The following is a 14,286-nucleotide window of genomic DNA, read 5'->3' on the forward strand; positions in this document are numbered from 1 at the left end:
ACATGTAAATTCCAGATTCGTATCTATTAACATGTAAAGTCCAGATTCCTATCTATTAACATGTAAAGTCCAGATTCCTATCTATGAACATGTAAATTCCAGATTCGTATCTATTAACATGTAAATTCCAGATTCGTATCTATTAACATGTAAAGTCCAGATTCCTATCTATTAACATGTAAAGTCCAGATTCCTATCTATTAACATGTAAATTCCAGATTCGTATCTATTAACATGTAAAGTCCAGATTCCTATTTATTAACATGTAAATTCCACATTTGTATCTATTAACATGTAAATTCCAGATTCGTATCTATTAACATGTAAAGTCCAGATTCCTATCTATTAACATGTAAATTCCACATTTGTATCTATTAACATGTAAATTCCAGATTCCTATCTATTAACATGTAAAGTCCAGATTCCTATCTATTAACATGTAAATTCCACATTTGTATCTATTAACATGTAAATTCCAGATTCCTATCTATTAACATGTAAAGTCCAGATTCGTATCTATTAACATGTAAATTCCAGATTCGTATCTATTAACATGTAAATTCCACATTCCTATCTATTAACATGTAAATTCCACATTTGTATCTATTAACATGTAAATTCCAGATTCCTATCTATTAACATGTAAAGTCCAGATTCCTATCTATTAACATGTAAATTCCAGATTCCTATCTATTAACATGTAAATTCCAGATTCGTATCTATTAACATGTAAATTCCACATTTGTATCTATTAACATGTAAAGTCCAGATTCCTATCTATTAACATATAACTTCTTTTCAAAAGCACCTTCCACATTTGTATCTATATACATGTAAAATCCACATTTGTATCTATTTAACAACAAATACCAGATTCCTATCTATTAACATGTAAAGTCCAGATTCGTATCTATTAACATGTAAATTCCACATTCGTATCTATTAACATGTAAAGTCCAGATTCGTATCTATTAACATGTAAAGTCCAGATTCCTATCTATTAACATGTAAAGTCCAGATTCCTATCTATTAACATGTAAATTCCAGATTCGTATCTATTAACATGTAAAGTCCAGATTCCTATCTATTAACATGTAAATTCCACATTTGTATCTATTAACATGTAAATTCCAGATTCGTATCTATTAACATGTAAATTCCAGATTCGTATCTATTAACATGTAAATTCCACATTTGTATCTATTAACATGTAAAGTCCAGATTCCTATCTATTAACATATCACTTCTTTTCAAAAGCACCTTCCACATTTGTATCTATATACATGTAAATTCCACATTTGTATCTATTTCACAACAAATACCAGATTCCTATCTATTAACATGTAAAGTCCAGATTCCTATCTATTCACATGTAAAGTCCAGATTCCTATCTATTAACATGTAAATTCCAGATTCGTATCTATTAACATGTAAAGTCCAGATTCCTATCTATTAACATGTAAAGTCCAGATTCCTATCTATTAACATGTAAATTCCAGATTCGTATCTATTAACATGTAAATTCCAGATTCCTATCTATTAACATGTAAATTCCACATTTGTATCTATTAACATGTAAATTCCAGATTCGTATCTATTAACATGTAAATTCCAGATTCGTATCTATTAACATGTAAATTCCACATTTGTATCTATTAACATGTAAAGTCCAGATTCCTATCTATTAACATATCACTTCTTTTCAAAAGCACCTTCCACATTTGTATCTATATACATGTAAATTCCACATTTGTATCTATTTCACAACAAATACCAGATTCCTATCTATTAACATGTAAAGTCCAGATTCCTATCTATTCACATGTAAAGTCCAGATTCCTATCTATTCACATGTAAAGTCCAGATTCCTATCTATTAACATGTAAAGTCCAGATTCCTATCTATTAACATGTAAATTCCAGATTTGTATCTATTAACATGTAAATTCCAGATTCCTATCTATTAACATGTAAAGTCCAGATTCCTATCTATTAACATGTAAAGTCCAGATTCCTATCTATTAACATGTAAAGTCCAGATTCGTATCTATTAACATGTAAATTCCAGATTCCTATCTATTAACATGTAAATTCCAGATTCGTATCTATTAACATGTAAATTCCAGATTCCTATCTATTAACATGTAAAGTCCAGATTCCTATCTATTAACATGTAAAGTCCAGATTCCTATCTATTAACATGTAAAGTCCAGATTCCTATCTATTAACATGTAAATTCCAGATTCGTATCTATTAACATGTAAAGTCCAGATTCCTATCTATTAACATGTAAATTCCACATTTGTATCTATTAACATGTAAATTCCAGATTCCTATCTATTAACATGTAAATTCCACATTCCTATCTATTAACATGTAAATTCCACATTTTTATCTATTAACATGTAAATTCCAGATTCCTATCTATGAACATGTAAATTCCAGATTCGTATCTATTAACATGTAAATTCCAGATTCGTATCTATTAACATGTAAAGTCCAGATTCCTATCTATTAACATGTAAAGTCCAGATTCCTATCTATGAACATGTAAATTCCAGATTCGTATCTATTAACATGTAAATTCCAGATTCGTATCTATTAACATGTAAAGTCCAGATTCCTATCTATTAACATGTAAAGTCCAGATTCCTATCTATTAACATGTAAATTCCAGATTCGTATCTATTAACATGTAAAGTCCAGATTCCTATTTATTAACATGTAAATTCCACATTTGTATCTATTAACATGTAAATTCCAGATTCGTATCTATTAACATGTAAAGTCCAGATTCCTATCTATTAACATGTAAATTCCACATTTGTATCTATTAACATGTAAATTCCAGATTCCTATCTATTAACATGTAAAGTCCAGATTCCTATCTATTAACATGTAAATTCCACATTTGTATCTATTAACATGTAAATTCCAGATTCCTATCTATTAACATGTAAAGTCCAGATTCGTATCTATTAACATGTAAATTCCAGATTCGTATCTATTAACATGTAAATTCCACATTCCTATCTATTAACATGTAAATTCCACATTTGTATCTATTAACATGTAAATTCCAGATTCCTATCTATTAACATGTAAAGTCCAGATTCCTATCTATTAACATGTAAATTCCAGATTCCTATCTATTAACATGTAAATTCCAGATTCGTATCTATTAACATGTAAATTCCACATTTGTATCTATTAACATGTAAAGTCCAGATTCCTATCTATTAACATATAACTTCTTTTCAAAAGCACCTTCCACATTTGTATCTATATACATGTAAAATCCACATTTGTATCTATTTAACAACAAATACCAGATTCCTATCTATTAACATGTAAAGTCCAGATTCGTATCTATTAACATGTAAATTCCACATTCGTATCTATTAACATGTAAAGTCCAGATTCGTATCTATTAACATGTAAAGTCCAGATTCCTATCTATTAACATGTAAAGTCCAGATTCCTATCTATTAACATGTAAATTCCAGATTCGTATCTATTAACATGTAAAGTCCAGATTCCTATCTATTAACATGTAAATTCCACATTTGTATCTATTAACATGTAAATTCCAGATTCGTATCTATTAACATGTAAATTCCAGATTCGTATCTATTAACATGTAAATTCCACATTTGTATCTATTAACATGTAAAGTCCAGATTCCTATCTATTAACATATCACTTCTTTTCAAAAGCACCTTCCACATTTGTATCTATATACATGTAAATTCCACATTTGTATCTATTTCACAACAAATACCAGATTCCTATCTATTAACATGTAAAGTCCAGATTCCTATCTATTCACATGTAAAGTCCAGATTCCTATCTATTAACATGTAAAGTCCAGATTCGTATCTATTAACATGTAAAGTCCAGATTCCTATCTATTAACATGTAAAGTCCAGATTCCTATCTATTAACATGTAAATTCCAGATTCGTATCTATTAACATGTAAAGTCCAGATTCCTATCTATTAACATGTAAATTCCACATTTGTATCTATTAACATGTAAATTCCAGATTCGTATCTATTAACATGTAAATTCCAGATTCGTATCTATTAACATGTAAATTCCACATTTGTATCTATTAACATGTAAAGTCCAGATTCCTATCTATTAACATATCACTTCTTTTCAAAAGCACCTTCCACATTTGTATCTATATACATGTAAATTCCACATTTGTATCTATTTCACAACAAATACCAGATTCCTATCTATTAACATGTAAAGTCCAGATTCCTATCTATTCACATGTAAAGTCCAGATTCCTATCTATTAACATGTAAAGTCCAGATTCGTATCTATTAACATGTAAAGTCCAGATTCCTATCTATTAACATGTAAAGTCCAGATTCCTATCTATTAACATGTAAATTCCAGATTCGTATCTATTAACATGTAAAGTCCAGATTCCTATCTATTAACATGTAAATTCCACATTTGTATCTATTAACATGTAAATTCCAGATTCCTATCTATTAACATGTAAATTCCACATTCCTATCTATTAACATGTAAATTCCACATTTGTATCTATTAACATGTAAAGTCCAGATTCCTATCTATTAACATATCACTTCTTTTCAAAAGCACCTTCCACATTTGTATCTATTTCACAACAAATACCAGATTCCTATCTATTAACATGTAAAGTCCAGATTCCTATCTATTCACATGTAAATTCCAGATTCCTATCTATTAACATGTAAAGTCCAGATTCGTATCTATTAACATGTAAAGTCCAGATTCCTATCTATTAACATGTAAAGTCCAGATTCCTATCTATTAACATGTAAATTCCAGATTCGTATCTATTAACATGTAAAGTCCAGATTCCTATCTATTAACATGTAAATTCCACATTTGTATCTATTAACATGTAAATTCCAGATTCGTATCTATTAACATGTAAATTCCACATTCGTATCTATTAACATGTAAATTCCACATTTGTATCTATTAACATGTAAAGTCCAGATTCCTATCTATTAACATATCACTTCTTTTCAAAAGCACCTTCCACATTTGTATCTATATACATGTAAATTCCACATTTGTATCTATTTCACAACAAATAACAGATTCCTATCTATTAACATGTAAAGTCCAGATTCCTATCTATTCACATGTAAAGTCCAGATTCCTATCTATTAACATGTAAATTCCACATTTGTATCTATTAACATGTAAATTCCAGATTCCTATCTATTAACATGTAAATTCCACATTCGTATCTATTAACATTTAAAGTCCAGATTCCTATCTATTAACATGTAAAGTCCAGATTCCTATCTATTAACATGTAAAGTCCAGATTCCTATCTATTCACATGTAAATTCCAGATTCCTATCTATTAACATGTAAATTCCAGATTCCTATCTATTAACATGTAAATTCCACATTTGTATCTATTAACATGTAAAGTCCAGATTCCTATCTATTAACATATCACTTCTTTTCAAAAGCACCTTCCACATTTGTATCTATATACATGTAAATTCCACATTTGTATCTATTTCACAACAAATACCAGATTCCTATCTATTAACATGTAAAGTCCAGATTCCTATCTATTCACATGTAAAGTCCAGATTCCTGTCTATTAACATGTAAAGTCCAGATTCCTATCTATTAACATGTAAATTCCACATTTGTATCTATTTAAGAAATTCCAGATCTTTATCTACTTAAAAGCAACTTCCACATTCATATCTATTTACATGTAGCTTCCACATTCATGTCTATTTACATGAATATTCCACAATCTGATCACACAGTAACTTCCAGATTTGTATCTATTTAACAGCAACAACCACAATCTGATCACACAGTAACTTCCAGACTTGTATCTATTTAACAGCAACTTCCAACAGCAAAAAGCACATTTCCAACAGCAAAAAGCACATTTCCAGCATCAAACAGCACATTTCCAGCAGCAAACAGCACATTTCCAGCATCAAACAGCACATTTCCAGCAGCAAACAGCACATTTCCAGCAGCAAACAGCACATTTCCAACAGCAAACAGCACATTTCCAAATCATAAGCCATCCAACAACAAAAGCCGCATTTAAGAAAAAAATTGGACTTACCAAGGTCGATTTCTGGCAGGGATGTGTGTGAAGTTTGAGGGGTGGAAGCCATCTGGTCCCTAGGACGGGGCTGTGGCTCATCATGCTCACTGGATTCATCCTCACTGGATGCATACTCCTCGCTCCCCTGCTCTTCCTCCAGCTGACCCAGTGTGGAGACCATTTCAGGGGTTGGATTTGCCTGCCTGAGCTCCCTGAACTCTTCCTCCACAGCAGTCCTCTTAGCTCTAGCCACGAACCGGGCCCTCTTGTCATCTGAGGGCATGTGATGATGGGTCTGCAAGTGCTTGTCCAGCCGGCACACGTTGTTTTTTTTGCAGATCGGGCACTGGAGCTTGGAAGTTGTCCTGCAAGACACGAGTCTTGTCAGTAAGTGGCATGCATGGTCAGAGGGTGAAGAGATGCTGAGCAACTTACCTGGCACTGCCCCACTTTAGCAGGAGCGCCAACTCCTCCTTGTTGGGCACAAAGTGTGTGGTGCGGAGGTGCTGCCTGAGGTTGGCAAAGCGGTGGAAGCACAGCCCACAAAGCTTCTCCGGCTGGTGGGGTGGGACCACGTAAAATCAGGAGGGAAACCTAGCAGAAGGTCCTAAAGAATGTTCTGCAAACTTACCATCCTTGGTGGTGTTCTATAACTGTGGATAAAAGTGAAAACATTTTGGTTGCAATCTGTTCACTGGGCCAGAACTGAATTTATTATATCCAGATTCACATCTATCCAGCAGCTTCTTTTAAACAGATTCAATTCTGGAAGCTGCCAGCTTTATTTACATCTATTCAATAGCCAGCTTGCTAGCTAGCTAGCTAGCTATTGAATAGATGTAAACAAAGCTGCAAGCTAGCAAGCCAGCTAGCTAGCTAGCTTGCTAGCCCGTGGTCCTCGGAGTCAACAACAAACCGCATGCCGCCGAACGAGCCCGCTAGCTCGCCCGCGGTCCTCGGAGCCGGCCTGCCGGTCAACAACAAACGGCACGCCGCCGAACGATCCCGCTAGCTTGCCCGCGGTCCTCGGAGCCGGCCTGCCGGTCAACAACAAACCGCACGCCGCCGAACGATCCCGCTAGCTTGCCCGCGGTCCTCGGAGCCGGCCTGCCGGTCAACAACAAACGGCACGCCGCCGAACGATCCCGCTAGCTTGCCCGCGGTCCTCGGAGCCGGCCTGCCGGTCAACAACAAACGGCACGCCGCCGAACGATCCCGCTAGCTCGCCCGCGGTCCTCGGAGCCGGCCTGCCGGTCAACAACAAACGGCACGCCGCCGAACGATCCCGCTAGCTTGCCCGCGGTCCTCGGAGCCGGCCTGCCGGTCAACAACAAACGGCACGCCGCCGAACGATCCCGCTAGCTTGCCCGCGGTCCTCGGAGCCGGCCTGCCGGTCAACAACAAACCGCACACCGCCGAGCGAGCTCGCTAGCTCGCCCGCGGTCCTCGGAGCCGGCAGGCCCGGAAACAGCAAACAACACGCCAAGCCAAAGTTCTCCAAAACTTACCTTTGTCCACGAAAAGTTTCTCCTGTCCTTTCACTCGTCCACGTGCTTCCCTTCTTCTGCTCGCTGCTGGTCCGTGTGCAATGTCTCACTTCCGCTCCGTCACTTCCGGTTTTAACATCTCGCTCCGTTCCCGGGCAAAGAGTTGCGTCAGCGGCGACCCCTGTCGGTCGGAGGTCGTGTAGAAAAATACAAGCCACCGTCTAGTGAATTGTAAACCAAGAAATATTTTTTTAAAATTTTTTTATCAGCTATTCTACCTGTAAAAACGTGGAAAATAAAAGAAAAAAAGGACTCAAAGTCTAAAGAAATTACAAAGAATCTTGGCCCATGCAAAGTCAATGGAGAGACAGCTCCTTCCACATTTCAATCTATTTGACTGCCATTCAAATAGATACAAATCTGGGCTCCTTCCACATTTCAATCTATTTGACTGCCATCCAAATAGATACAAATCTGGGCTCCTTCCACATTTCAATCTATTTGACTGCCATCCAAATAGATACAAATCTGGGCTCCTTCCACATTTCAATCTATTTGACTGCCATTCAAATAGATACAAATCTGGGCTCCTTCCACATTTCAGTCTATTTGACTGCCATCCGAATCCACAACAACTTGCACTTTTAACCACAAAATGTACAAAAATACAAGACACGCGGAGCTATTTATGAACCTGTTTTTTTTTATTTTTGGCATTTCTGAACAAGCCCAATGTGCACGGGTGTGGGCATGCAGGCGCCATCCACCCTGCCTTGCAAAGAACAACTGTCTTTTTTTGGTTAGTTTTTTTACGGTAATTTCTCCCTTAAGAACATCTTTTTAACAAAGAACACTAGTGATGTATAATACAAACATAACAAAAGGGAGAGAGTGACAAATGCGCAGTAGCGCAGGCATTTACTGACACTGGCTCCCAGAGAGGCCGTCCTCTTCCTCCTTCTCCTCTTTGCCACTCCAGGGGATTGGGGTCTTCGGTCGCCGAGGACCATCCTGCGGACCCACTTCCGGGTCATGGCCCGAGCTGAGCGGCGGGCGGGCCTGTGATGTTTGCACCTTGGCGTCTTTGGTGCACTTCCCGAGCTGAACTTGGTCGTCATTGGGAGGCTTGGAGCGGGCCTTGGCTGAGGCCCCAAGCACCATCGGCAACAGGCTGGTCTCGCGTCCGAGGACAGGTGCTCGGAGTTCCTCCTTTCCCTCTTCCAAGCTGGCCTCTTCTGAGCAATCCGAGTTCGGAGGGGGCGAGTAGGGGGGGCATGGATCGGTGCTGTCGCTGTCCCCTCCGCCGGAGTCCTCGCCTCCGTCACCGGGCACAGCGACGACATTAACCACTTCCACGTACTCTCTGTCCAGAGTGCCCGACGCACGGGTCCTGCGCAAGGTGCCGGTGGACGGGGGGCTCGCGATGTCGCAGGCCCTTCTGGATGCTGGCGGGGTCTCACTCATTGGCCCTGTCAGAAACATGGCGGGCGGGTGGGTGGTTGGGAGAAATTGCACTTAACCTATAAATTCAAATATGGAATTTTTCCAGATTTGGATCTATGTAGCAGGCACGTTAGCGGCAAACTAGCTAGCAAAGTTGCGAGGTAGCACTCGAAAATACATGAAACATGAAAACCCACCTGGCACGGTGTACGCAACACGCTCGAAGTCGGTGGGGCGAATTCTGAGGGCGCGGCGTGGTCTGCGTCGTCTGCGGATTCGGTCCTGTTGCCTGGCTTGCTGCCGGTGACTGAACATGTGCTCGGCTGAGTGACAGAGGAAGTGGTTGCTTGCACCAGGATGCGAGCCCACTGGCCTGCAGAGAGCTTACGCAGATGCGCCACCTGCTGGTCGGAGGTCAAACCGGTCACCCCAATGGGTTTCAGCGCAACACGACGTGGACCAATGGGGTGGCGTGGGAGGGTGCCTGAGCCACTGCCCATCCCCCCGGCCCCTAACTCCGCGCCCAGATTCGTATCTATCTGGCACCCAATTCATATAGATACAAATCTGGAACACATCGCCCATCCCCCAACCTGGCCGCCGAGCCAGTCGCGTGGACTTTGGGAGTGAGCCCCACCGATGCCCGAAGCCCTAACTCCGCTTCCAGATTCGTATCTACCTGGCACCCAATTCATATAGATACAAATCTGGAACACAGCGCCCATCCCCCACCCTCTCTGCCAAGCCAGTCGAGTGGATTTTGGGAGTGAGCCACGCTGATGACCTAAGCCCTAACTCCGCGTCCAGATTCGTATCTATCTAGCACCCCATTCACATAGAATCAAATCTGGAACCCACTCAACAACATTTGACTCTTCTGAAGTCTTCTCGCCACGCATGGACTGAGACCCACTCGCTCCCTCCCAGGACGGGACCCTTTCCCCACAGGTCTTCACGTGGGGGCACCTCGAGCCCAAAGTCATTGACCGTGGACCCCGATTGCCCTCTTGCACCATGCCACGGCCCCCCTAAAGGTGGGCTCTGGACAGATTCGGCGCCCCCTGCCGCCCGGCTCGAGGTCCGCGGGGCCCCCGTTCCTGTGCATTCTAGACCCCCTCAGGGGGCACTACCATCACACGGGGCCCCGCGGACCCCACGCCCCTCCGCTGGTGGTTTGCCGACCCTAATTTTAGGGTCGCCATCTCGGCCCCAGGCCCCCCGAGGCCCCGGCCGAGGCCGGGGCCTCGGAGGGCCCCTCGCCCGCTGTCCGACATCACTCGCCCCGTCCAAAAACTCCACTCCCCCACCGAGCTATGGGGCCTGCAAGTTTGCGCTCTGGCAAAAGGTTGGCGCCCCCTAGCTGCCGAACAAAGGCCTGTGGGGCCCCCGTTTTTGGACATTCTCCACAACCTCTTGGGGCCCTCTCAGAATCCCCCGACCAACGGTGAGTGTCGCCAAACTCACACCCGTTTGGGGCCACCATACACCTTGTCAGGCGTACTTTCTAGTGATGGCTGTACTGAGGTCCAGAGGTGAGAAACAAAAATTGTCCCAGGTCCTGCCAACCCGCTCTCTCTTGGAGGCCCCTCGAGGGGGCCCCAAGCAATGCCCAACGCCGCTGTCCGCATCCAAAATGTCCCCTCCTGCGCCGAGCTACGGCCCTGCAAAGTCGCCATTTTGGCCACCTTTGGCGACCCCTGGCGCGAAAGCCGTAGGACCTAGCTCAAAAATTTTTTCACATTCCGGACCTCAGGTGGGGGCCCTTCGAGGGCCCACACCGCGAAGGGCACTAACCACCGATCATTTGTTCGCTAGGGGCCCCCGGGGCCCCCAGGGGCCCCCGGTGTCTCTCGGGGTCCGTTTCTTCACTGAGTGGATTCTGGGGGGCCACATAAGTACAGCCCAAAAAAAACCCCGTGAAAATAGCACCCCGGTACCCCAAAAAACCCCCATATTATCTTTTATTCCCAAGCTCTCATTCCTTGGTGTCTGCCGCCATCTAGTGTCCGAAAAAAATCATAGCAGGGGAAAAACCCAGATTTAGTTTTATAGATATGAATACGGAAAAAAATTCCAGATTTATATCTACAGAGTCCAGATTCAATTCTATAGATATGAATATGGATGATTCCAGATTTATATCTACTGTATTAAGCGCCCCCTAACCCTATCCCTAACCCCTAACCCTCAATAATTCCTTTACCCTAACCCTAACCTCACAATTCCCTTAGCCCTACTCTTGACCTTTGACCTAATCCAAACCTTAATGGCATTAACCCCAATCATTTTATTTGTTTTACCCCAATGTCTTCATTTCATTTCATACCTAAATTATATATTAAAAAAAATATTCGGAATAAAAAGGGTTAAAAATTCTTAATTTTAAATTCATAATTTTAAATTTAAAATAGCTAATTGGACTATAAAAACTGAAAAATGGTGTTAAAAATTGTTAAAAACCAGTGGGTAGGGGGTTAATTCATTTTAGGGGAGCATAATGTTAAAAACAACCGAGAACACGAACTAGAGCAGAGGGGATAAAAGCAGCAGCAGCAGCGAGAGAGCTCATTCTGTGCTCAGCTCTCGTGGTGAGCACATCACTCAGACGTTGCTGCTGCATCACAGAGCCTTTAGCCTGTAGCCAGCCTTAATAGTTATTTGTGTGCCTTTTCTTTGTTTTTTCTTTATTTTCGACCTGAGGAAGACACATTCAAGTCGAAACGTCGTCGCTTTTTCATTTTAGTTGGTTTTTTGGCACACCTACCTTTGTTGTTTAAGCTCTATTATTATTTTAAAACTCATTCAATTTTTTTAGAAAAAACAAATAAAAAAACAAATCAAGACAACTTATTTTATTTATATTTACAATCCTGTCAGCCATGGAGGGCTGGACAGAAGTGCGGTACGGCCGACGCCGTAACCGCAACCATTTGGGGGAAAGGGTCCCTGGGGGGATGGACCGTGCACACTCCTTCCCCTTCGGGAGAAGGGATTTTTCTTTCATCCCTAACCCCTAACCATTACCCAACCCTCACGATAACCTCAACCCCACAGAACTTTGAATTTTTATTTTACAATTACAAATTCATTTAGCTACATAAATACATGCATACAAAAACACATAAAAATATTAAAAAATACATTGAATTTATTCTCATGATTGGGACCTTTTTAAAAAAATATTCTTCCAGCTCTTTTTATTTCATTTACAATAAGTATTAAAAATTTATAAATTCATTTAGCTACACAAATACATTCATACAAAAACACATAAAAAATAAAAATATAAAAAAAAATATATTTAATTTATTCTCATGATTGGGACCTGTTAAAAATATTCTTCCAGCTCTTCTTATTTAATTTACAATAAAAATAAAACAATAAATATAAAAAAATACAAAAAATAAAAAAATTTATAAAAAAATACATTTCATTTATTTTCATGATTGGGACATGTTAAAAAATATTCTTCCAGCTCCTTTTATTTAATTTTCATTTAATTATCATTCCTATTTCGCTGTTTTTAGGGTGGGATTAAAAATTATTGGGAGTTCGAAAGTTCGGGAGCAAGGGAACAAAGGGGCGGGCCTAACAGTGCACTGCTGCAGCACGCTTCTCTCCTCCTCTCATTCTCGCTGAGAGACCCCACAGATCCAGACTGATCCATTGGAGACTCGTCTAACTTGTTTTTTTTCGTGCCTATTTGCCTGAAGAAGACCCAACTGGGTCGAAACGTCGCGGAAGGCACGTTTTTTCCTGCTTTTTCATCTTTTTTACGGATTTTCTTTGACGTTTATTTGAATTTGTTTCTCCTTTTTTTTCGGATTTTCTTTTATCTTAACCTTATTATTTGGTATTATATTTAAAAAAACATAAAACTAGCTCATCCAGAGCAGCATGACGTCCACCATTCCGTGGACTGAAGTTCGACGCGGCCGGGATGCCGGCCGTCGTCAACAGACAGCACCGCGTCCGGGACGGGGGGCTGTCCGCGGGATGGACCGTGCCCCGCCGGTCTCCTCATGGGGACAGGCGCCACCCGTACGTCCCAACTTCAGCTTAAATTATTGTGCAAAAGACCTAAAGGTCCGCAACTGCAAAGACTCTCCAAAACAGGAAGCCAAAATCCAGTCGCCCTTTGCTCCCTTCACTGGCTCCAACATTTTCTTTCCTTTCTTCCTCTCCTCTATGGGATGGACTCCATAGGAGGTTGAGACCCAGAGTGACAGGCGGTGGCCCGTGCATTGCCTTTGGCTCCCTATCCAAACTGTTTCGGTTATTTTGCTGATTCAGGGGGAGTCATCGAGAAAAGACGCCAATCCCTAACCCTAACCCTTGGAAAATATTTAAATTCTAAAAATCAATTCATGGCATACTCATCCGTCTAGGCATAAATAAATAAATAAAAGATTAAACCAATGCTTATATTATATCAATTATTATATTTTCATTTTCTTTGGATTGTTAATTTTGAAAAAATATCTTTCATTTTTTGTAAAATATGTATCTGTGGATTCATGGTTTCTTACCTGGAACGGGTGACCTGCGGGGAGAGGGGGGCCTCCGGAAACAGGACTGAGATGGCCAGTGCACAGGCCTCTGCAGCCTTACGCAATTTCTCTCTCCCTAACCCTTTCAGCCATGTATTAACAGCTACTGTGGAGGTCCCAGGGAACCACTTGCAGCTCCAGAGCCACGTCTTGAACACCCCTGGTTAGTTAGATGACAGCTTCGTGTCTGGGGCAGAGCTTTGTGGAGGTTGTCAAGTATAGGAAGATAGGATTAAAACAAACATCTCATTCATATATATTTTTTCTCAAGTTTATTCATGCAACTGCTGTAATCTACATTTTACACAGGAACACCAACAGATGCACTGTTGCTACGAAAACCATTTTCATGTACGTAACATGGCGTCTGAAAACAATTGCTTAGCTCACATATAGTTTATGTCTTCAGCTTCAGTGAATCTGGGAAGACACAGAAGACCATAAGCAGTTCAGTCTGCCCTGCACGAACACAACCACCATGTTGGTGCTCAAACTATGGTTCCTGTGCTAAGTTAACATGCAGAAAGACCTTCCTGCCCTCCTTCTCTTCACCTTTATGGTCATAACACATTTCTATCACAACATCTTGACACCAACATAGCCACAGTGGGCTGCATGGACACTAAACTGAGTACTACTGCTAGCACTCCTGCTAAGTCTAATGCTAACTACAGACTGCACATAATACACGGGGATAGCCACTA

This window comes from Melanotaenia boesemani, chromosome 21 (assembly GCF_017639745.1).
Source record: "Melanotaenia boesemani isolate fMelBoe1 chromosome 21, fMelBoe1.pri, whole genome shotgun sequence".
Classification (NCBI taxonomy): domain Eukaryota; kingdom Metazoa; phylum Chordata; class Actinopteri; order Atheriniformes; family Melanotaeniidae; genus Melanotaenia; species Melanotaenia boesemani.